Here is a 26,572-nt window from a genome sequence, read left to right on the forward strand (position 1 = left end):
AGAGCAGAGATGATAGGGGCGTTTCCATGAAAGGCATGTCCCTGTCTCCACAGGTCTGCTGCCTTTACACACACACACATACACACACACACACACACACGCACACACACCATTAACAAGCTCTCCACACAATCTGGCTCTGTGCGCGTATATAATGAAGAGAATCCCTGATTGTTTGCGACATGGCTTCCACCTTGGCTGATTCCATACACACACACAAACACCCTTACTACAAAGAGTCACTGTAACTTGTAAAGGAACTAAAGACCCTTGTCTGTGTTTTGCACCAGTTAACCAGGTCCAGGATTGTAACCCCTCTTTGAGCTCTTTATGAATTACCTCCATGGATGCTATTTTAGAATACGAGATATCAGGATTCTCAGTATGTGGCCACCAAAAATTACACCGACGCACTGCTGAGTGGGTGTATTATAATCACTGGCATCTCTCTCTCTGTCCATCCTTCTGCTGTCATAGTGATAACGTGGATGGTTGTAATGGGATTTGGATCAAATTCCATTTATAATGGTGGTGCTGTAATAAACACTTTGAACTTTTATCACGTTATAGCTTTTGATACCGCCTGGATTTCTTGGGTCTATCTCCATCCGTTCGTACGGGTCACACCCATCTGGACCCAACTAGATTATCCACCATTTATAATTCCATCATCCAATAGTTCCTAATTGTAATAGTTAAGGATATGGTGGCGCATTGGTTTACACTGATGCCTCCATTAGGCTGTAGATGACCACCTAGGCACGGCACTGTGACTTTCCACTGCTCCTCATTATGACAATCCCTTCTTCTTGATATACTTCTCCCTTATATAGTTCCCAACTTTAAAAGTACCAAGTAGTATGTGAGGTGGGGCGCTTAACCATGCAAACCATGAAATTCATTTTAATTACATGCAGCGCCTTCTGCAACACACCGTGCACATCAATCAACCATATACTGATACCAATCGGACCCAGACAGCAACCGCAGTTGTCCTCTACCTCCTTCACGTTTCATCTCTCCAACCTCTGCTTTGCTCTCCATTTCTCCTTTCCTGCCGCCTCTCTATTACTCCTTTACTCCTAAATCCCAACTGATTTACCCCCCTATCTACCTCTGATGGCCCCCCTCCTTTTTGTCCTTCGTCCTTGCCCTTTTCCTTGCCTCCCCTTTTCTCTTAAGCGCTTCCCTTCTTCCCCATCCTAGCATTAGTGCTGTCAAGGGAGGCGTGGATGGGTGTTTCAGCATGGGCCACCAGGGGCTCTTATCCAAAGCAATGACACACTTCTAAGTCAAGAGGGCATTTGCTGCGTAATGGCTTAAAGCTTCTAGACTTCTCTGGTGGTCCTCTTGACATGGAGATATCACAAATGTATGCAAAAATACACAAGCAACAAACCCGCCGTAATAGAGGAGAGAGAAAAAATTAAGCTGGAAGACAGAAGTGGGAGAAGGGCAAAGTGATAGAGAAGATATTAAGCAAAGAGAAAGGAGATGGATTAGGAGAATTGAGGGTGAGGAGAGATAAGAGGAAAGGAGATGCAAAGATGGATAGCAATAAGGAGACATTACAAAAGAGAGCCAACAGAGGACAAACAAGTGTGAAGTAAATAGAGAACAAGGAATGAAAGCGAAAGAGAGAGAGAGAAGAGAGGGAGAGAAGAGAGGAGGTCAGGGGGGAGAAGAGACCGAACCGGCTTCCAGAAACAAAGCCTGACATCTGAGTGCTCTATTCCTGTTTTCGCTGTGGGAAGAAGACAGGAAAACAAAGATGGGGAGCAGGAGGGGGGGGCAGAGACAGTTGGATGGCAGCCCTGTATGCTCTGGAAAAGGAGATGTTCAGTAAATGGCTCGATGAATCTTTCAGAGGAGTGGTAACTCAGGAGAAAGGGAGAGAGGAGGACAAGCAGAGGGAGAAGAAGCTCATTTTCAATAATTGATGATGAGGCAATTAAATGTGTGTAAGTGGGCCACATATGATGCATCGATGTGTTGATTCAGATTCTGTGAGTGTGTGTATGTGTGTGTGTACAAGGAGAGTGAGTGAGAACAAGATGGTGAGTGTGTACTTGTGTATCTGTCATTGCTTTACCATTCTCTTCTATGTGTACACGGCTGCCTGTGCTTGTATGTGTGTGTGTGTCCAGAAGCTTCCACAGCAGCCAGTCACATGGGTGACCTGTCGAATAACCCCCAGACCAATGTAACTACAGTAACATGTCAGAGGTTCAAGTCTGCACACACACACACCCACACACACAACTACAGTCTACTGTAAATGCTCTTTTCAATACAGCTCAGTCGCTGCCTAGCAACCACCAGGTGAAGGAGACTACATCAGATGGAGACAATATAATAGTTTAATCTATTAGAAGCGGAGCGGAGCAAAGAGGGGAGGAGAGGAGTGGAGAGGAGACGAGACGAGAAGAGAAGAGAAGAGAAGAGGAGAGGAGAGAAGAGGAGAGGTGCAGACTTATCAGACTTAACTGGTATTAATGGAAGTGTGTGTGTGTGTGTGCGCGTGCTCGCGTGTGTGTGCTCACGTGTGTGCTCGCGTGTCTGTTTTGATGCTACTCGGTACTCATTTTGTTTTAGTTACACACTCTCTCTCTCTCTCTCTCATATCGACACACACCCATTTCCTGTGCCTGCGGTTCAGACGCTCATCACTAATGTGTAAATTTCAGCTCGACTTAAATGTGAAATATTGATCAGTACTTGAATGTAGCATCTAAAATTGCACCTTTTCCACACCAGCCAACATTTATTGACACAGAAGCTTCTTGGTTTTCAACACTTGTACGGTTACAACTACGTGCAGCAGCTGTGTGTCTAAGAACACACACAATCTGATATACTGTCCCCTTTTTAGCTTCCGCATTAAGTGGCATGAAGTCTGACAGGCTCTTCTGCTGATGAGCCAACGTGTGGTTATTTCATAAACGTTGTGATTTTGTGCATGTGGGTGTAACGTGTGTGTGGTTAGTGGTGAACTCAGCAGGGTGTGTTCTTCCTGTGTTTGATTAGAACAAAAGCTAAATCTGACACTAACTGATACGTTTTCACAGCACCCGTGCGATTAGCTCAGGACAATCAATCATGGCTTAGCTTACTTAGCCACGAACCACCCTCTGTGCTCCACGCCTCACTGTGTCCAAAACAAACTCGCTCCTTTAAATTGCAAAGCTGTAATAATCACTGTGGCAGGTGTGCAGTTCAGCAGAGCATTCACACACACACACACACACCTCAGAGATTTATGCTCAAATCAGGGATGAGATGCAAATGGAGGCCAATTTTAGCTGCTCACAAACTGATGTCAAAGTTAAATCGTACACAACACGTCCACACCACATCTGTCCCCAGCTACCATTGTGCGACTGAGTGACAGTTTTCGAACATTCCAGCTGCCAAAACCGCTACATCCCGAATAGCATAATATGCAGAGTCATGCTGGGTAGCTAGCCTTACACTAACATCATAGAACTTCAGATAGATAAGATAGTTTGTTGATTATTGAGGTTTTTTCAACACATTGTGAGTTTTCACTTTTACAGGTAAAGTGTTCATGTCTCGCCCGTCACCTTTTGGTTCCTCATTGTTATAAACAAGCTAAACGCTAAGTGTTAACCAAGTATTTAACAATGGTGGTTGTCTGAACTTTTTCAGGGAAAGCTCAATTTGCACAAATTCACAGGGTTTTATTTGTTGTTGATGTTTTATTCTTGTATTTCTTCGTGTCAATATAATAAAATAGTCGCAAAAAAAAAGAGTATTAAAGTCTTTCATTATAATACAAACCTAGAGGAGAATGATTTGGGGGAAAGTAATTGTATGCCTGTGGCTGAGTGCATTTTGGTTTGTCTCCAGTGAGGTGCTAAGTAGTTCTGCTTTCCTTTACAGCACTTCAAGCATAACAAAGCAATTTGCCCTTATCTGGATTCTATTAGATAAAGCTGCCGCTAATCAAGTAGATTTGAGTTAATCATCTTTTCTGTTAATCTCCCAGATACAATCTGCAGGGATCTGCAAATTATCACACTGACAAGTGACAACTCAGAAGGGTGGATGGATGGATGGATGGATGGATGGATGGATGGATGGATGGATTTATGGATGGATAATCTGACAGTGAAATACAGGTGCCAAGGCAGAGACTAGAGAGACAACGGCGACTGAGCGAGAGACAGATTATGATAAATGTCACTCTTAATATTGCCTGGATAGAATTTAGGGCAGCAGGCGAGAGAAAAGGAGCAAGAGAGAGAAAGACCGAGCGGTGGAGTGCTCAGATTAGTGGAGCCGTTATTATGTTACACACTGCGCACACACACACACTGCTGACAAAGACTGGCTGCTCAGCGTTCACAGTAACCAGTATCACCTGATCTGTGTTGTCACTCAAAGTGCTCACAGTGCTGCTCCACTTAACGTACAACACTGCATTCAGAGTGACACCATAGAAAGAAGGAATCAATCTCTGCCACACTAATAGAAACTATTGATTGAAATATTGATTTGAGCGTTGAAATTGATTGATTTAGTTGATCAGTTGTCAGAAGGAGAAACAGAAAATATGTAGGGCAGTGGGATAATGTCTGATAAAGAAACATTATATTTATATTTATCAATTACAATTCTGATTCAGTAATCAATAAGGTGAGGAGAAAGAAGCAGGTGAACAAAATGAGACAGGGACAGAGAAGAGAAGCTGTGCCCAGGTGTGAGCACATCATCCAGCATGAGCTGTGTGTGTGCATACCCACACACACACACACACACACACACACTGCCATACAGAAGCAATAGAACCCCGGGGTTGTAGATGACCGAGGTTAAACGCTACACATCAGTGCACATGCAAACACACACACACAGACACACACACACTGGAATATTGCTGGTCTGTCCCCTTGAAAAAAGTTATATAACACAATCTCCTTATGTAACAACACAATGGATATGAAAAATAAAAAAATAAAAACACACACACAGTGACCGTGTCAGTTTAGCATCTGCCCACCGGATGTTGTAGTGTGCTCTGTGTCTGTGTGTGTGTGTGTCAGTGTGTGTGTGTGTCAGTGTGAGTATGTGAGAGTAATGTGAAGAGCATGGGAACATTTTAATTGTATTCCCACACAGTGCAAAAAGTGCTAAGTGAGCAAAGACACTGAACTCCAACTGTACTAAATGTGCTGTATTTGTTGTTGTCGTGCAAAGCATCTTGCATGGCTGCTCACTGTGTACCAGCAGCTGCCTGGAAGATTCTCAGGATGTGAGAACGTGAGAGGTCACAGCGTCTGGCTATCAGGCTTCAGAAGACAGAGCAGAATCCAGCTGTTTGGGTCGTGTTTACTTCACAGCTACGTCTGTAAACACACCAGATATCCACTGGTCTCAGCTGGGAAGTAACAAGAGTCTCACAGGACGATGCTTCACCCGCAGGGTCAAATTCTGTGGGGTTTACTCTTCGATGAGAGGTTTGCTCGAAACAGAAGCAAACTGAGGTCGCAAACTTTGAAGACGGAGGACGCCATGTTGTCAGAAAGCGTTTGCCCGCTGACTCCAGGGCGGTGACTGTCCTCTACTGTGACATGGATCCATGTCCGCCTGCTTTGACCCATGAGGGAAGCATCAGGACACCCATGAGTGCGGCAGAATGCAAATACACAAGGGAAATACACAGGTGTTCTTTTCTGCGCTCTACTATGCAAAAAAACATCACTGACTGGCTGACACAACTTCTAATGGTCCTTGCTGCAACACTGCTGTGCACACTGAGTCTCTGTGACGTTCCCTCTCGACTGGCCTAAACAGACATCTCTGGAGTGCAGAATTCGGACACTGGCCAAACACTGTCTCATACTAGTGTGTGTGTTGAAGGTGCGCGGGGGGGGGGGTCAAGTCTGAAAAACTGAGGATAAATCACAAAAAGCACAATATGTCCCCTTTAAGTCACCATGCGAAAGTGTTCACATCACTCAGCCCTACATTTGAGAGAAAAAAAACAACATATGGGAATTAATGTAAACCCAGAGACAAGTCACGTGAGCTTCCTGTTCTCACAGTGCCACCCGTTACATCACTAACACACACACACCCACACACACACACAGTTGACAAAACAGCATTAGTCTAACTAGAAAACGACATCTCACTGTGTCCCACATTCCCACATCAGCTCTATTTGTCACTGTAATGAAGCATCAGCCTCCCACTCATTAGCACCACACAGCGCAGTCTGTCTGACATACACATACTTACATATGCAATGTATGTTTTCCCCTTTTTCATATGGCATTAGCCACCCACACAAACAAACACACACAAAAACACACACACACACACAAAGCTATTTATAGGTCATTATGTCTCCCAGGCAGTGCTATATGGCCTTTTCCATCTCTCCTGCTGTCTCTCTACGACTCACACACACACACATACACACACACTCACACACACACAACACTGTACATATATACAGATGTAGCCAAAGAACTGTCACCCTTCAGGACTAACTTGACATATTATTTGAAATTATAAAACAATTGAAAATGCATGGACAAAAAGATTTGGAACCTTAAGCTGATATTTGGGAACTCTGCCTTTAGAGACGCTCATTGCAATCAAACCCTTTATGAAGCTTTTCCACTGGTCCTTTGGTCCCTGGGGCTTGATGGAGGCCAGTTTCAGCCTTTCTGAGCCTTCTGACACGGGGCTGTACATTTCAAGCAGTGCCAGGAGAAAGCATCACTTAGAATTTCACAGGGCGATGATGATTCCTTTTCAATAAAAGCTGACATTTGCTTTCTGAGAACAGACATTTGCTGTGATTTACTCACTAATTTCCAGATGGACACTTGTTTTGCATTTTGGCAAACTCCAGCTGTGCTTTCCTGGTGTTTCTGTCTTAGAGGAGCGGTTTCCACCGCCTCTTCTCACACACGGAAGGATGTGGAAACTTGAAACTGATGCAAATTGAACTTGAAGGTTAACTTTAATCTGTTTTGACGTTTTCTTTGGTTATTTCTCCACCATATGAACTATTTTTATTTTCAAGCCGTGGTCAATTTCCTGTTGCAGCCACATCCAGGGTTGTTGGCGGCACTCCCATGGGCCTTAATGGTCTTTATAATATTGTCCACATTTGTCACAGGCACATCAAGCTGTTTTGGAGTTTGGCCTTGAAGCCTCCTAAAGATCACACTTGGGATGTAATCTTCTCTCTAACTTACACAGACACTCTGCTTTGCCTTGTCTTGTTTAGTGAGACACATAGTGACATAAAACAACAATGTGTCCCTTTTAAGACCGTTTAAACTGGCTGAATGAGTCATAAACTGTACGACTCAAGACGCCTGTGATACCAATTAAAAGAGAATAATCTGCTAAATAAAAAAGATCGGAATCCCTACGATACAATACCTGTCTCATGTATTTTTGTTGTTGAATGCAGATTGCGCTTGATCACTTTTACTGGCTACTTGTGGAATAATGCATTGCAAATCTTTGTCACATGTGTTTGTTTTCAAGAGAAGAGGATTGAAGAAAACATTGAAATATTAATGAGATAAGTTTGATATTTATTTTGGGGGAATTGTTATATTGCGTAATAAATAGAATCTATAGATTAATCGAATAATCGGAAAAACAAATCTGTAGATTAATCGTTGAAAAAATAATTGTTAGGTGCAGCCCTACTGTCAATCATTTCAATTCACTTTTTTTCTAACTGATAAACTTAAAACATGACGTCCAATTTTAGCACTTTCCAGGATGGACAGTGGATTATTTAAGAGATGTTACTTGTATTTTTCATATATCACACCGGTTCTCACAAGCCCGCCTGCACAAATACACACATCCTCTCTACAGTAAACTGAGTATACTTCAAAGATCGACACCATGTCAGAGTGGGAGTCGTTATCCAACAGCGTGGATCCAGTAAGTATGTACGTGCCTGTGCTCGTTCAAGGGGTCGACGCAAAGCGGCTCCAGTTATTAAGCGATGTTTAAATCACCATAATGACTCCGGAATCAATATTTCACTTGCCGCGTTTGAGGAGGTAAGTTTGAGTACGGGGCCCAAACAAGACACACACACACACATCCATTGTTTAGGACCGAGCACACAAAAGGCAGAAAAGTGAAAGGAAACGTGAAAAAGAATGGAAAACCAGAGGAGATTCAATTTCCAGCCGACCTGGGGACAAACAGTTCTAGTCCTATTTTGGATTTCACAATTTCGGAAGACAAAATTAAAGCTTGACACGAACTTTAGACATTGTTGAACTGAAGGAGGTGAAAGCTCCAATACACAGGCTTCAGGCTTCATTAAGGCTGATGTGTGACCAGAAAATTCAACTTTCTCTCTCAGGACATTTTAGATTTGTCATGGAGGAAAAAGCACAGGTATAAGAAAAAGGTTAACAGTTCAAGTTCACAGTGGAACATGTGAGCTGGAAATGTATGGGCGCCTGATGATTTTACCTGTGAGATTCTGTGAGAGTCTGTGCTGTTATCAAATGTCATGTCGCCTGAAGAACCAAATGTTACGTCAAAGACACCAGCGTGCCGGCTCACATCCACTACTCTGAACGTAATTACAATGCTGCTCTCTGATCGACGTTTTTTGTGAATACTTTTTTAATCTCGCAGCATCAGTCTGCTCCCCTGCGGTCCTTCCATCACTGCACAGTGCTTGAGTGTCTATCACAGGAAGCCCTTCAGCGGTCTCTCCGTCTCTTACCCTTTCTTCAATCCCTTGTGTTCTACATTCACTGGATTTCTTGCCTCTACAGATGCATCTTCTCTCTCCCATGAGCCCTTCATTCTAGTCCCCTCTCACAGCTGGATAGGACACACACAGGGCAGTAATGAGACCATACAAAGGTGTCTGCAGGAGGTGCACTTTCAGAGACCATCCTGGAACCCTGTTACCATGGAAATAAGTAGCGCTACAGTGACAAACACACGGAGATGCTTTGCCCTTGCTTTGTCAGCCCCCACGAATGAATGCGTTCAATGTGACGGCTCCTTTCATCCGAGCACTTTGTCGCCACACAACTCTGTAGTGCTTTTATGCACAACTGCCGACATAAAAACCTGCAACAACTTAAATACATAGACGTCCTCAGACTGAAAGACAAATACAAATATGTCCCCGTACAGAATCACAAAGAAAAGTACACAAACTATCAAATGCAGAATGACAACTGTATGTACCTACCCCCCCCCCACACACACACATATATATACACACACACACACACACACACTGACAGCTCTGTACATCATTCAAAGTCAGTTCCAATCATATATACTTATTTCTCTTTTCAAATTAGAAGGTCAGAGGCCAGAGGCACCTTCGCCATGACAACCAACTCCGGGTCTTTCTTTCAATCCTCCATAGAGCTGCTCTGTCATGCAACACAGCAGATAGGGGCCAAGTGGGTTATACAGACCATATATAGCTTATATTGATTCACCTCCAGACTTGATGCACTGGAGATGGCGGATTACGTAACCTTCTGAAGTTCAGAGTGGGAGAGTGTGGGACGGATACACAGACAGACTGAGTAAGAAAGACAGAAATAAAAGAGACTGAATAAGGCAGCGGTAAACACTTTGGTGCCCATACATGGAGTTGGTGTTCCAGGAGTCCATTTGTTTCATTATGAAATGGCAGGACAGCAGCGGAAAGATTCACTATTCACCACATTTCATCCAAATGAGATAAGCAGGACGAAACGTGGAAGCCAACAGAAGAAAGAGAAGCAGAGCGATCAATCTCCTAGAGCCTCCTAATTTCAATGATTACCGAAACATTAATTCTAGGAAGATGGCCCTGAGCCTTAGCTTGATCACATTCAGATTGTAGAATAGAATAGTCCACTTTCTTGGTCCATACAGGACTCGAACCGGCAACTCTCCGGTTCCCAAGCTGAGTCCCTATGAAGTGAGCTACTGCCGCCCCCATTGAACCCCACATTGCCCCCTAATGAACCAAATCTAATGATATCCTGTATAAGTCTTTATCCAGGTTTTGGCAACAAGGATACAAGGGTTGGTACGATGTGGGAAACAACAAAAACACGGTGGAAAAATCGACATTGCTGATAAATACAATAATCACAAAGAAGAGCACCAGAAAAAAACGATTATATACCCGCTATGTGAGGGCGCAGAGGCATATGAAAGGCTCGACAGGATATGTGACCCCGTGGTTACAGGTGTTGGATTGGTGTGAAAACACGAGTGCAAGGGTGAAAGCTAAAATCGAAAAAGATTGACACGAAAAAAAAAAAGCCGCATGGACGGTTTATTGAAAGTTGGAGTTGTCATTCTGCTGAGGTGAACTGCAGTCAATAGAGAACGGCGAGGCTGACGCTGTGGCTCACTGCTTTCTGAATTTCAATTACGTGTGGGTGAGCACACAAACAGACACAGACACACACACACACACGCGCGCACACAAACACACTCTCTATCTCCCTCATGTGCCACTCAGGTATGTAATGGAGGATTTGCATTCAGCATTCAGAGTTTCACGCTTCGGTGGCTTGTTTACCACTAAACGAGCTCTCTAATGCAGCACTCGGATAAGACCCGACTCCTCTGAATGGAAAACAAACCGCTTAAATGAACCGAAATCGCATGCACATACATATTCACGCGTACAAAAAACTCACTCAAAAACGCGACACCCAGAGAGACACGAACCCATAACACAGAAAAGCACACAGAGCCCTGGAGCGCCTGGAGCCATTTGTGTTACGCCGTCTCTCCAGTCCCCTCCATGTTATTGACTTTAATAAGATGTCTAGACAAAAACATCCTCCAGAAAAGGAAAAGAGGAAATATGGCGAGAGAGAGAGAGAGAGAGACGAGAAAGCCGGACAGAGACAGCGAGAGGGAGGCTGAGAGGATAATGAAATAGAAACGTTTCAAGGCAAGACGACGGACTGGAGGGAGATAAAAGCGAAAGGAGGGAGAACATCACAAGAGACTATTTACCTCTTTGAACCACAGGTACTCTGGAAACCTTTGAGGTATTTAAATGAAACACACGCTTTTACTGGGGTACATACATTGGCTTATTGCTTAGCTAACCTTTGATACTTTGCCGCCGTCATCGTTTTACCCCTTTTGCCCAGTTGAGGACGGGGCACGACAGCCACATGACGCCGCGTCGTGTCGTCTTGCCGGGCCTTTGCTTGGTGCGTGAAACGTGTAGGAGGAGCCCAACCAACCGGCGAGAGAAGGAAGTTCTCCGCCTCAATCTCTCTGACACCTTCCCACATGTGGACACGGCCAATTGCGTCAGTGGGATGAGATGAAAGAGACGGAGGTACTGTGAGAAAGCCGGGGTCTCTGCGGTGATGGGGGCTCGCTTTTACATCCATTAGTTTTATAGTTATCTTTCTAGTTCTTGAGATGTCGTAAAAAAACGGAAATGACTGAAGCGTAACTTCCTGAGAGAGTCTTTAAATGTCACTTCCTTGGTCTTAAACCATCTGATTTGGTTAAAATAAGATACAAGGGCCTCGCAGGTGTAATGCTGACAAAACCTCAAAAGATCTGATGTTTCCTGCAGTTGAAAAGTTGAGAAAGACAAACAGATCGAACCAGAGAGAGAGAAGGAAAGGACAAAGTATATGTAGAGTGTGATTAAAGTGGGACCTGGACAAAATAATGGTTTGAGACTAGTAGAGTGAGGTAAAGCACAATAGTCACAGGCAACGGTCTATGTGCACGACTAGATATGTGGTGAGTGTGTGTGTGTGTAAACGCATGCAACGACGCACTTAAAGTGTGCGGGGGTGACAGGCGGGGACGGAGATGGAGAGGACAAATTTGTGCACTGGCAGATATGGAGCGGCGCTAAATAAATCAGCTGGCGCTGCAGCTAAGTGTGACTGAAATGTTTACGACGCACGGGCATAATGGAGAGACAGTCGGGGCGAGAGAGAGAGAGAGAGAGAGATAGAGGAGGGCGAGCGAGCGAGCGAGCGAGAGAGAACCTGCCTGCCTGCTCGCCCATGCTGACAGTGAGCTAAAGAGAGAGGAGAGACAGGACAGGAGGGTCTTTAAGAGGTGAGTCAGACAGGCATGTGTGTGTGTGTGTAGAAGAACAATCACACCAGGCTAATGACTACTAATTAGTGATGCCTAGTCTATTAAGAGTTGTGTTTAATCTATAAATAATGACCTACACTCTCTGGATCCCTGATTATGCTGAGCATCCAGTCAAAGGGGAACAAGGTACAATATGAAGAACACGGCATTTTAATGGGATTCCAAGGGTCATGTGGTATTTTGTTCTCACGCCACGCTGATGGACAGGTGCTAGTTTATCATCCGCTGTATCACGCATCAGCTGGGAGTCTTAAATCCTGGTAACGTTTCAGGACGAAGCTTCTAAAAAGGGAAGGAGGAGCACGTGAAAGAAGTGTGAGCCTGTGTCCATAACTGCCATCCAGGTTCTGATCCCACCCACTCTCCAACTCCAGCTTAGCTCCACCTTCACCCTTGGCAATTTTCTACACGATCCATCAAGGGTACCCAGCTGGGAGGCAGAATGAGAGGGGTCACATGGGCGAGCACCCAAAGGCTCGGGGGCCAAACAATACAACACGAGTGGAGAACACAAACCTGACCCCCACCTCCAGTTTAGATGCGTCCCGTTCCTGTACACCAACATTCTGATAAAGGTCCTTGAGCTCCTCCGGTGAAAAGAAAGCTATTAGGTGTTGTTTGCTAAGTCTTTTAGAATCTATCTTTGTGCAAAACCACCCACGCACCCCCACCCCCAACCCACCACACACACACACACACACACACACGCACACACATTATGTGGAACAGGATAAGTAGGTAAAGAAAGTATTAGGTGACATAACAGTACAGCGAAGTGTGTATCTCAGTAATCCTGTCAGTGAGCTGTAGCAGATTAGCGCTGTGATACCGCAGCAAATCATCAATGGAAGCCTCAGGTCAAAGTGTCAGCGCGGACTTAAGCGGAGAGAGGAGACGAGGGCTAATGGGATTGGAGGTCACAGGCTGCTAGCATGTGCGAGCTCAAATAGCACCAACATAGCAGGAGTGCTCGCTAATACAGCAGAACTAATTAGAGTGTATTACTGACACACTGCAGCCGTGTGCAGTAGGTCCTGACGTCGCTCCGCACTCTGCCTTCGTCTTCTTCCTCACTTTCTACATTCTGCTTTGACGTTTTTACCAAAAATAAAAGACCAGAAGGCTGCGACAATATTGGAATGACCTACACACACACACACACACATACACACATTATATCCGTTCTCTTGGATGGGAGAACAGTAGATAATCATATCTTGTAATGAGAATGACTAATATATGACCATAAATTTGAATATCATGAAACTATAATCCAAATTCCAGTCTTCTGACATTCCCAAATAAATATAATCCCCGCAAAGGTCGAGGCTAACCCATTAACCCATTAAGAGTTATTCTCAGAGCGTTTGCCGCTAGGGTCAAATATGGATAATCGACAGTTTAGCATTGTATTCAGAGTCTTTTTCACCTCAAACAAATTCTGGCAAATATTATTCTACAGACGCCCCTGAAGACGATTCAAGATGATCCAGGTAGCCACTGAGGTTGCATAACAAACGAGTGGGTGACATTTTCACTGGAGCTACTTTGGCGATGCTGAAAGGCTGAGCTAAAAACACGCTAAACACACTTCTGGCACCTTGAAAAGTAAATGATAATAATTAACCTGACACGGAGAGACGGACGTGATTTCCGAGGTGCCGTTCGCCAAAAAAAATGACTCGATGGAAGCAATGAGGCGCTACTGGATGAGCATGAGAGAGAGAGAGAGAGAGAGAGAGAGAGAGGAGATTTGTATGAGGGGAGGGGGGTGATATTTCAGGAATGAATAGATGCTTGATGATGCCTTGCTTCCTGCAGCAGCAATTTTTTTCTTTAAAGGCCGGGGGAAGGAGAGGAGAGAAAAATCGCTTCATGGCCAAAAAGCAGCAATTATTTTAATTAGCCCTTGTTTGCATGTGAAGAGAGGCACAGGGCTGGTTTGCAGTCATGAGCTCTTCATATGTGTGTGTGTGTGTGTGTGTGCCAGTTATGTATTTATGTGTCTAATGTGTCTTGCTGCTTTGCAACAGTAGATTTATGCCCGTCTAGCATCCAGCACAGTGACCCTTCACCGTGTGGAGGCACATTTCATAAAGCAGTTTGGAGACCCTCCCACGTTCTTCTCTACATCTCTTTGCTTGAGGGTAGCTTCTCTTTGGCAGCATGGAGGACCACAGGCAGAGCTTGACTCGGGTCACGCAGACTACTCAAAATGCCAACACTTTCTGTGTTGGCATCCATCCATTTACTGCACTGTGATGCTTTCCATGTGGCATTGAAACACGCTGCCTTTCCCTGCCTTCACCAGGGTCTGTTTGTGTTCTGTATCTTCAGATGCACAAAACCTTGACTTTAAATTGACAGAAACATTGATGAATGCGGCTCGATGACTTCTTCCTTCCTCTGGAATTTGTGGTAGAGAATCTGGAGGCCGGCAGCCTCATTAGCACAACTCCTAAGGTCAACTGAATCCCCTTGGCCGACCGGCCATGTCTCCTGTCTTCCTGTCTGTCCTGTCACTCTACCTGTTCATTATTCACCCACCCTCATCTGTCCATCACTCCTGCATGTCTGCCACGCCATAACAAGCGGGAATGAAGGGTAGGTGATGAGGGTGAGAGAAGGAGAAGACATGAGTGAACAGCGAAAAGAACACACAGGCCCTCCTAAAGTCTGCTGAAAAAAAATGGGTGTGTGTGTATATGAGAGAGTGGCAGATGGAGAAGCCAGAGAAGCCTGTATTTTCCCTTCTTGGTAACCAAGGAAACCAACCAACCAACGATGTTCTCATTCAGGGTTACAGGTCATGGGTGACGTACAGGAAATGCCTGCTCGGAGAGAGAGAGGGAGAGAGAGAGAGAGACAGGGACAGAGAGAGACAGAGACAGAGACAGAGAGAGGGAGAGAGAGAGAGAGAGGGAGAGAGAGACAGAGAGAGACAGAGAGAGAGAGGGAGGGAGAGAGAGAAAGAGAGAGAGACAGCAATAGAAATGGAGGGAGAAAGAGAGAGACAGAGAGAGAGAGAGACAGAGACAGAGAGAGCCTAATAGATGAAGAGATTCCATTTGAAGCTGAAGTGATAGAGCAGAGGATGAGCGAGCAGCGAGGCCTGCGTGTCTTTAATGAGGAGATGTTTGCTTGGTTCACTCCACCCTGCACGTCTGCCAACACAATGAGCTCAACACCTCCATTCACACAATCCACAGCCTCCAGCGCCGTGTCTGTGTGTGTGTGACGGCCATACAATAGACGGCCATAGACAAACTCCTCAGTGCCGCATACGTTGACATTAACATGTAACTTTACCTCTGTAGCCTCGGACTAGAAACACTGACGATGATGAACAAGCCTAGCGAGTGGCAGCATGTGTGTGAGGCAGATGTGGGTGGTGGGTGTCATCTTAGGGGCCGAATCAGAGCCGAGCTTTCACGTCTATCCCTTCATCATCTCTCTCCAAAATGGCTCAAGTTTAACCAGAGCTTAGAAAAAAGGCTTCAAGGTTTTTTGGTGAGATGTTTTCAGGACTCGAGCCGAAATATTACTCAGCCTTGGTACTCAACAAACGAAATGACTACAAGAGAGAAATGTGTTCTTCGTGTGGACAAAGTGAATTTTATAATGGATTTAGAAGTATGTTGAAAACATATTGTGTAACTTCACCTCGGTTAGAGCCCGAGTTACTGTGAAATATCTGTTGTATTTTGCTTTTTCCTTCCCGCTTCTCATCTCTCTCTGATGAAACTCTACATCTGACCTCATTGTGTTGTGATTGTCTTATCCCTAATCAAAAAGGACATACGCTCTCTCCGCACTCATGATGTCACCCAGCTGAGTCCGCTGTGGACATGAAGAGGGACCTCGGGGTAGTTGGAGGTATAATATAGAAGTTATAAATCATGCAACATAAGCCAGGAGGGAAATGGGGAATTCTTGTACGTCGCGTCATCAAACTAAAGCCTGAGAACAAGAGTGAGCAGGAACATTCCGCTGACTCATCAGACTGAGGCTCGGAGCCAATGTATGTATTTCATAAAGACAAACTAAACTAAGGCGCAGAAAAAGTAGAAATAATGAAGGAAAAGTAGAAACAATGACATTATTATAATGAAAAACCGAGTGTTCTTTTTGTATTCAAATAAATTCAATAATTTTCCTGGTTTATGTCTCCTTGTTTCCCTTTATTAAGGAAGAACGTGTTATTTGATCCTTCAGCATCAATCAGGTGTTCTTTTATAATAGAATACAGTAATAAACGGTTAATATATTGATCCGATTTCATCCCTTTGTTTGTCAAAAACTCTTTCTATCGCTCTTTCCTTTCTTTCACCTGCTGCCCCCACATGAAACATAATTATTCACAGCAAGTTCTGCCTTGAAAGTCCTCCACTGTCCTCCCGCCCTCCTGCCGCTCACACACTGAATCCAGCACACACACACACACACACACACACACACACACACACACACTCTGTCACTGTCACTTTCCTCTCGATCTCAGGCTCGATCTGCCACGCTGAATCAAGCCCAGTGCCAGAGGAGCGGCTGACAAGAGAGAGAGAGAGAGGGAGAGAGAGAGAGAGAGAGGGCTCGCTCTGATGATTACATCATAACGTCTGCTCACATTTAGACAGGAATTTGAAAACACAGGCAGCTACCTAAATAAACGTGTATGAAATTGCAACATATGCGAATATCAAAAGCGTCTCTCTGCAGGTATTCAACACACGCCCAGCTGGGAAGATCTACGAGGAAGAGGGACGCTCCTACATCCCATCTGGCCTCGGAATATCCTGGGATCCCCAGGAGGAGCTGGAGGAAATGGACGTATATGTTTCATGCTCAAGAGATTCACATAGAGATGTTCTTAATATACACACAATATACAGAATGTGTGTAAGGTTATGTCCTTCACAACTCACTTTCACTCAAATCAATCTAAAACATTCATCTCTTCTACATCAGGTATTAAGACGAGTCACAGTTTATGGCTTTTTGTGTTTTATGTTGTATTTACTGGAAAATACAACAAAATAAAAGTTGTATTATTGTTATACTTTATATTTACTCTTTCTTTCTCATAACTTGTGGATTTGTTTACCAGTTGTTCCTCTGTACACACACTGCAGGAAGTCACTTGTTTGAACAGATACTATCACTTGCAAGTCAGCATATGTTTGTATAAATAACTGCTTGATCATGAGGTTTCCACAGAAATCACTACTTAGAATGGAATTTGTTTCATGAACGAGGCCCCCCTGGACGTTTGAGACTCCTCACACACACACACACACAGACGGACTCTAAATAGATGCAACATGGAGGATATGCAAACGAGCTGTGGTCCCAAACTAAGCAGCATGTAGCTTAGACCTGCAGCTCAAGCAGACCAGAATACATCAACACAAGTCTGTGAGTGAATGAGTGAGTGAGCGAGTGAGTGAGTGAGTGAGTGAGTGAGTGAGTGAGTAAGCGGGTGAGCGAGTGAGTGAGTGAGTGAGTGAGTGAGTGCGTGAGGGAGGAAGTGAGTGAGTGCGTGAGGGAGGAAGTGAGTGAGTGAGTGAGTGAGTGAGTGAGTGAGTGAGTGAGTGAGTGAGTGAGTGCGTGAGGGAGGAAGTGAGGGAGTGAGTGAGTGAGGAAGTGAGCAAGTGAGTGAGTGAGGGAGAGAGGAAGTGGGTAAAAAAGGGAGGGAGGAAGTGAGTGAGTGAGTGAGTGAGTGAGTAAGCAGGTGAGTGAGTGAGTGAGTGAGTAAGCAGGTGAGTGAGTAAGCGGGTGAGTGAGTGAGTGAGTGAGTGAGTGAGTGAGTGAGTGAGTGGGTGAGTGAGTAAGCAGGTGAGTGAGTGAGTGAGTGAGTGAGTGAGTGAGTGAGTGAGTAAGCGGGTGAGTGAGTGAGTGAGTGAGTGAGTGAGTGAGTGAGTGCGTGAGGGAGAGAGGGAGTGAGGGAGGGAGTGAGCGAGCGAGCGAGCGAGTTGAGTAGATGTAAAAAGGGCCCTTAAGGATAGAGAAAGATGATTAGTGCAGTAATCCTGTTAGTGACTATACTGATGGCTGCTTCCAAGAACAACAACCACTTCTTACCTGGCCTATGTGTGTTTGAGCATGCGTGTGTGCATGTGTGTGGGCGTGTGTGAGAGAGAGGGAGAGAGAGCGTGCATAGACACATTAAGCGTGTGAGTGGGAGTTACAGTTTTGTGCGCAGGTGAAAATCATTATATGTCCGTTGTGTTTGTATACAAAGTATTTCGCTGGGAACATTGCGGAGAAAGTGTTTGAGGGTTTTATTACATGTGATGTGAAGTGGATGGTGGGATACGAGATGATAACACACACACACACACGGGACAGCTATGATGTAATTGAGAGCTAAATCAACACACCTGCGACACTGTCAACAAAGCTTAGACGCTTATTCTCTAAAGCTATATTTGTTGCACTGGACTGCGTGATAGAATTACTGTTTATCACTGAAGAAGGTATGACATTCACAACAAAATTGGGATAATCTACCTATGACCTCATTCAGTTACTTTATATCCACATTAAAACCTCAATTATGATTATGGCAATAAAGTCGATATTTAATGGTCAGGAACATCATAATCAGAGCGAAGCCTCATTTCCTCACCTGGTGGACTCTCCTCACACACACACACACACACACACACACACACACACACACACACACACACACACACACACACACACACACACACACACACACACACACACACACACACACACACACACACACACACACACACACACACACACACACACACACACACACTCAAACTAAGCGAAGCAAAGAATCCCATTGATTCTGTCCTTGTTTACATTTTACATTCTGCATTAATCACAGTGCAGATGGAAAACAATCAATACAGTTTGCATGTTAAACGTATTATGGGTTTGATTGTGTGCGTTCAGGGAAATGGATCGCAAGAGCTCCTTCACACTACAGCTGGTGCCACAACATCAACAAGAGGTGGCAACCGAGTCACGAGTCTCATCAAGTCTCATCTGGTTAGGCTTGACTTTAGACTTGCTCAACAATGACTCGGCCGCATATTTGCAACACCGAGTGAACACTGCATCGGCCCTGGCTGCCCCTGGCGTTGGGCCCGCGTGTGTGCATGTGTGTGTCGGTGTGTGTGTGTGTTTTGCATTCCAGGTTCCCTTGGCTGGCGTGGACCTGGGGGTGGTTGCTAACTGGGAGCACCTTGCCAGTGAGACTCGCCTGCCCACACATCTGCGCTTTCGCTGAGCTTTCCAGCCGCCGTCGAGCGTTTGGATTTGGATTTGGCATCTTACAGCCTGAACGCTCCCTCTCACCTCGCTGGATCAGCTTATTAACTCTTTCTGTCCTGGCCTCTGAGCCTCTCGTTACAGTACTAGAGCCCTTGTCAGACTCGAGTGCGTCGGGAACTGGCCTCACTGAGAAATGATTTGCTTTATTGTTCATTATTGCTGGATTGCATATTGTAGAGACTATACTGGAATGGAGGAAAAGTGGATTCTATATGTGGTTCAAATGTGATTTCATTCTTCTGCACAGTCTCGGGCTCCAGTTCAGAGAGTGAAACACACTGTGAGCATCTGGAGTCACATGGAGTCACAGTTATTCAGAGGGATTTTCACTACCAACCCCATAAACGTAACAGAAATTCAGTTCTGGATAAATGACATATTGCTCACACACACACACACACACACACACACTTGAATGATATTTATAAGACCTTTGCAGCTACCCATACACTCACTTACACACACACACAATTTGGGAGGGGACTGGATGGGGAAAGGGTCGGGGGGGCTGTCACGGGTCCTCTATGCCGTTGCCATGGCAGCTGGTGAGTATGGTGCTTAGGGATCTACGCCGGTGAAGTTGGAGCTGCACATGCTGGCAGACACACAACATTCCTTCCCCTATAAAAGAGCTACATGCCCTTTATACACACACACACACACACACACACACACACACACACACATTCAGAAATGCACATGTACAGTGTCGCAGATGCACTAGAATTCATCTGTTCAAAGTCATAAACACACACACACACACAAAGGATTACAGCTAACCTAAGCCTGTTTCATCACAACTGTAAACAAACTGCAAGCAAGTGCGCACACACACATATAAACAAACAGACACACACACACACACAGTTGACTCAAATCAACATCTTTGTCAAACACTTGTGCTTTACAATCAGATCAGATATTTAGTCACTCCAGCTTTACAAAGAGTTTAATGCAAATTTAAGAAAACGCCACAATTTCCCAATTTTACGCACATTTACTGCATTATCGTCCATTTTAAAGACACATTTCATAAACAAATGCAAAGATTGTGCCTTTCCATTTCCTTTCCCTGCTAGAGCCTGGCGTCACACACACACACACACACACCGCACACACACACCACACACACACACACACACACACACACACACACACACACACACACACACACACACACACACACACACACACACACACACACACACACACACACACACACACACACACACACACACACACACTGCCTCATCAACTGAACTAGTTAAATTTGATGGTTTGTTGTGGTAGAAATACGACGATGAGACGAGTGCAGATGCTGATCCTCGGTGGGGGCAAAGTCACTTTTCTGCATAAGCGAACATAATTGTGTTTGGCCTAAATGTCAGTGGAAATAATGATTAAGAACGACTGTAAATGATTGAGGTAAAGGGATACGTCACCTCAAATACACCACCACACAAGAAGTCATCGTACAGTAATAAAAGCAACGTATTGGTGTATTATTATACTTGCGCGTTCTGGGAGATGTGATGTGTGTTACAGCTGAAACACGTTGTGCAAGTTCTTTAATTGAATTTGAATGTGTCAGGAATAAAGGGTGTTCTATGCAGAATGTGTGTGTTCATCATGTAGATCTCTTAAAGCTGGAAAAGTTTCAAAATTGCAAGTAATGGAGGGAAAACTACAGAAATGTGCTGCACAACTCAGGGAAACTACCGGAACAACATCAGGGATTTTGATCGCAAAAGTCACAGACACACTCATGACACAGTGATAGATCACATTTGTGTGTGAGTGTGTTTGTGTGTGTGTGTGCACGAGCGCACGCACACAGCACACAGGTGTCTGTGCGTGGGTGTGTGTGTGTGTGTGTGTGTGTGTGTGTGTGTGTGTGTGTGTGTGTGTGTGTGTGTGTGTGTGTGTGTGTGTGTGTGTGTGTGTGTGTGTGTGTGTGTGTGTGTACCCTCTAGGCTGATGCCAGAACAGCAAAACAAATCAACATGTGGCCTCTCTAGAGTCTCCCCCAGTATACCCACCCTGAGGTGAACACCATGCTCTGCTGATCTCTCTCTCTCTCTCACACACACACACAAACTCACTCTCTCTCCCCCTCCCTCTCTCTCTCTCTCTCTGCATCAGGGTGCATCTGATGCATCTCTGTTTTTTCCTCTCCTCTCAGCGTTTTCCCTCACGTTCTGTTCTTTGTGCTTCACTTGTACAGCTTGTCTAAACACATTCTGTGTTGCTCTGTGTCTGCCTCCCTTTGAGCCGCCTCAGGAGCGCTTCACTCCCCGTTTTGGTGTCATCTCCACCTTGTATCGGACTTTTTTTTTGGCGCGGTGATGGTGATAGAGGGCCAGGAGAGGCAGCTGTGCAACCCAGAGATCTGTTTATGTGAGTGTGTGGGGTGGGGGGGTTTAAACAGGAAATGATATGTAGATAGAAGCGGCTTGCACTCCTCCCTCCTCCTCCCCTCCTCCCCCCCTCCTCTCCTTGCCACTTTTTGCCCAAACAGCCAGTCGCCTACAAACAGGCTTGTTTTTCCAGCTATTTAAGTCCCAAATCCTCTTCATGCACTGACATTTGGATTCCGGTGCTGGAAGACAAACTGTGGAGTGAAGGTCACCGCTTCACTTATCATTCCCCCTCTAACACACAAAGCAACTAAATCTCTCTTCATCTTTCCTTTCCTTTTCTCTGCCACTCACACTCAACAGGTGTGAGTAGGTTACATGGACTCTGCTCCTTTCCCCTCAGACTTCCACACTTATATGTGGAAATAAACCTGTTTGTTGGTACATGTGGCTCTTATTTACATGTGGAAGTGACATGCAAAGATGAAGGATAACGCCATAAAAGTGTACAGGGAACCAACAATTGAACAATTGGCTAATCTAGTTGCACAAGACTCTTGATTACAACCACTTCCTATGACACTGCACTGAAAGGAGGTGTTTTTATAGTCGTGTGTGTAGGTGTGTTGTATTCAAATGGTTCGTTTGTCTGGAAATAGACAATCACACATTTTAAGAAGCATCGATCCCTCAAGAGTTTCAAGAAACCCGAACGAGACGGACCAGTACGTGTCTCACTGCGGCTGAGGCGACAGTTCAGACCGCTAAAGCGCCCGTGTTGACTGAGCCGCCGCAGCGTCCGTGTCAGACACAATGGCGACTGAGACATTTATTTAGCGGTGATAAGGTGCAGAGTGCCGAGATACACAAGAGGCTTCAGGCTGGGCCGATAAGCCTTTATGCGCCGCAATGTCACGATGCTCAAGTGCGGCGCTGTTCACTGAGTGATGTTCTCCTGATACCCCTGCGTGCTCGCCTGAACCGCGAACCCAAAAATAAACAGGGCTTTATTTAGCTGGTGATTTGTTGTTTTAACCTAAAGGCAAATAAATCAATCCACTTACTGCCCCGTTACAGAAAAGGTCAGTCTGCTTTTTACTGCTGCAAACAGTGACCAGTATGATGATGGAGGGTTTCTATGAAGGTCTGTGTGTGTGTGTGTGTGTGTGTGTGTGTGTGTGTGTGTGTGTGTGTGTGTGTGTGTGTGTGTGTGTGTGTGTGTGTGTGTGTGTGTGTGTGTCTCTGTCCTGCCACTAGAATGTTTCAGCAATGCCATATCAAAGCTTCTTCCTTCCTCTCTAAACTGAATAATGGACTAAGTGGGCTTGAATACCACAATATTTCAACATGAAGAAAGTAAGAGGGTCTCCTTACTTTTATGAATGACCGCCCATTGACACACAGACCTGAGCCCTGAGGCACTTAAAGTGGATTAGACTCGAGTATACAACTGGGAGCCTTGAGGACCTTTAGTCCAAAGCGCAGCAAACACAATGGAGCCATGGAGCGATGGAGTGCCACGGTGATGTCATTGAATTGAATGGGTTGGGATGTATCGGGGGGGGGGGGGGCGACAAGTGATCCACCAGGTGACGTGGACGTGGACATAATGGTCTTGAGTCTGTGATGAGGTCGACACGCAGCCGCCACATGAATCAGCCGCTGTACAGACGTGTCGACACGCGCGTGTGTGTTTGCATGTAAACTCTTTAAGTGCAGACGACTCGCTGGAAGGAAGCGAGAACCCGATTAGTCTGAAGCAAACCGCCGTTTATAACCCCAGCGGTCATTTTAGAAGGTGTGAATGTTAAAAGTGTGATACAGTTAACAACATGTGTGAAAAAAAGCTTTAAAAATAACAAATGTGTTATGTACACACCCACACATGTGCTCTGTCTCTTCTGCGCTCACACACACACACACAAACACACACACACACACTGAGGCAGCCTCCTGACCAGCAGCTGCAATGAGGTGGTCTGTGCTCCCAGAGAGATGCAGCACCAGGAGCAGACTGATACATGGAGACAGAGGCACCCTCAGTAGCCTTAATTACTTTGCGCACACACACACACACACACACACGGGTTACATTGTCATTACTCTTGACTGGACTCCAGGAGAGGGTTGTAAACAAATCATTGTTCGCTTCTCGGCACAGCAGAAGGGGGGGGGGGGGGTTAACACAAATGAAACAAAGACATAACAATAATGCAGGAACAACAAGAAATAGAGCATGCAGAGTGATACGGGATGAAAAGGGAATCGAGGAAAAAAATAGAATGGGAGAAGAAAACAAAAACACAGAAGAAGGGCGGAGGAGGGAGGGAGGGAGAGAGAGAGAGAGAGAGAGAGGGAGGAGAGCGGGGATGAGAACCCCACATGGTCCTCTGTCTGAGCAGGGACCAAAATAAACCCAGCAACTGATATCAAACATAAACAGAGCTCCCATTCCTGTGGCCTCCCGTGGCCCTCGTGGCAAATTCCATTACGTTTCCATGACTTTTCATAACACAGCCGCCAATTACAATCCTCGAAGAGTCGTTCGTGTAATCTCCCCCGCTCAGAAAACACTCCAATAGAGCAAATCTCTAGACATCGTGACTCATTTATTCTATGGTAACATATAGGGTTAACGTGTGCTTAACGTGTGCTTAACGTGAAGTTGACGCCTCCAGTCAGACACGCTGAGGGACGTGAACATGTTGATGAAGTGCAAAGAAGACGTATCGAGATGGGAACCTTGAAGGGACAGAGCCCCACTCAGTGTGAACGGCGATGCTACAGGAAGGCAGAAGTGGACGTGTGTATTTGGACATGTAAAAGGATTTCAAATGTTGTTATAATGAAATGAAATTCTGTTTATTATGCCACTGCTTCACTTCAGCTTCATCTCATGTTCCAGAATGAAAGTTAGAGATGAGACCTTTTCTTCTACTGGGACATTTCGATCGATATCGTAAAAGGATTCAGTTTGATACCCCCAGCCCAGGGACGCTGAGGCATTTGTAAGGCATTAATAATCTGTTACCCCGATGACAGCGGAGAGTTCCCACACTCCCATGATTCCTTGGGAAGAAGCTGGCGAAATATTCACAAAAATGAAACGACCGGGGGAAATCCTGCGGCAAGACGAAACAGAACTAAAGTGACACAGAGAGGCAACGCCGTCCAAAAGCAACAGCAACGGACATAGAGAGAGCGAGAGAGAGAGAGAGAGAGAGAGAGAGAGAGAGAGAGAGAGAGCGAGAGAGAGAGAGAGAGACAAAGTGTGAGAGAGAGAGACAGACAGAGAGAGACAGAGACAGAGACAAAGTGTGAGAGAGAGAGACAGAGAGAGACAGAGACAGATAAAGTGAGAGAGAGCTAGAGAGAGACAGAGACAGATAAAGTGTGTGAGAGAGAGACAGAGAGAGACAGAGAGAGAGAGAGAGAAAGTGTGAGACAGACAGACAGACAGACAAAGTGTGAGAGAGAGAGACAGAGACAGAGAGACAGATAAAGTGAGAGAGAGACAGAGAGAGACAGAGACAGATAAAGTGTGTGTGAGAGAGAGAGACAGACAGAGAGAGAGACAGATAAAGTGCGAGAGAGAGAGAGAGAGAGAGAGAGAGAGAGAGAGAGAGAGGCAGAGACAGGCAGAGAGACAGAGAGCTTTCTCCTGAGTGTCATCCTAGAAACCTGTGTGTGTGTGTGTGTGTGTGTGTGTGTGTGTGTGTGTGTGTGTGTGTGTGTGTGTGTGCGTGTGTGCTTTAATCTGGGGTGGCGTTAATCCTGCACCGTTGTCTGACTGAGCGCCACGTTTGCCTTTTGCCCGCTTAACGCCGTAAGCTAATTGCTGATGGTTTGCTGGGGGGAAAATTAATATAGCAGCTGCAGCTTAACGTCTTTAACATGATTGAGATTAACGCCCCCAGTAACGCACGCCCCGGCGCCCGTTCGCGCTCATCCACGCGGCGGTGACAGCGGCCCGGAACGACGGCGGGTGGCAGAGGAAGTGAAACTGAGAGTGTCAAACGGATGATCAACTCTCGGTCTCTCATGAGTAAAGCAACAACGACAGCTACAACGACAACTGAGAGAATCAACATCGCCCAGCTTCAGCCTGTCTGCAACTTAACAGACAGAATTGACACGTTTAAGCAGAGAAGCAGGTGTTATTTAATAATATGGAAGCCAGTCGCTGCCAGCAAGCTCCAATCTAGCAAAGGATCCGAGTTTACCTTATCTCCATTTCCTGACAAGCACACGCTCATGCAGACAGTTGAGGGTATGTGTGTGTGTAAGTGTGTGTGTGTACTGTACATGCATACGTGCCGTAACATTATGTTCTCTAAAAATCTCTTGATAAGTTCCACAATACAGTAGTCAAACATTTGAACGGTTACCAAATCCAGTTTGCAAAAAAAAAGATACTTGGTCTTGTGGCGTTGCCGTGTCGACAGGTATCTAAGGAATTTACAGAGCGGCAAACCGAGCAGGGCGTCAACATAACACCTAGAGTTCCCGCCACAGGACCACTCACAACGTATCTGCCGTCTCACACATGTCAATGGCTTGCGATGGAACATCCAGCGTCCGTGTAAACACGTTACACCAGATTGAGACACGGAATGGAACCGGTTCGGGTCCCAGTTGCACCTCAAACATAAATACAACATACATAAAACATACACACACGGCCAGTCTGTTTACATGCATGGGGCTGATGGAGTAAACAGGATTCCTCTTATACTCTGCTTACCAGGGGGGGGCACAGCAGGTGAGGA

General features: G+C 45.4%; 1 protein-coding gene across 1 annotated transcript in view; it reads right to left on the reverse strand.

The window, feature by feature from the left end:
- The window catches only part of plcl1 (phospholipase C like 1), a 51,645-nt gene that overhangs the window by 21,238 nt on the left and 3,835 nt on the right, over positions 1-26,572 (reverse strand). The gene's annotated exons all lie outside the window — the stretch shown is intronic.

This window comes from Genypterus blacodes, unplaced genomic scaffold (assembly GCF_046128005.1).
Source record: "Genypterus blacodes isolate CSIRO-AG114 ecotype Tasmania unplaced genomic scaffold, CSIRO-AGI_Gbla_v1 ptg000008l_1, whole genome shotgun sequence".
NCBI classification, from domain to species: Eukaryota; Metazoa; Chordata; class Actinopteri; order Ophidiiformes; family Ophidiidae; genus Genypterus; species Genypterus blacodes.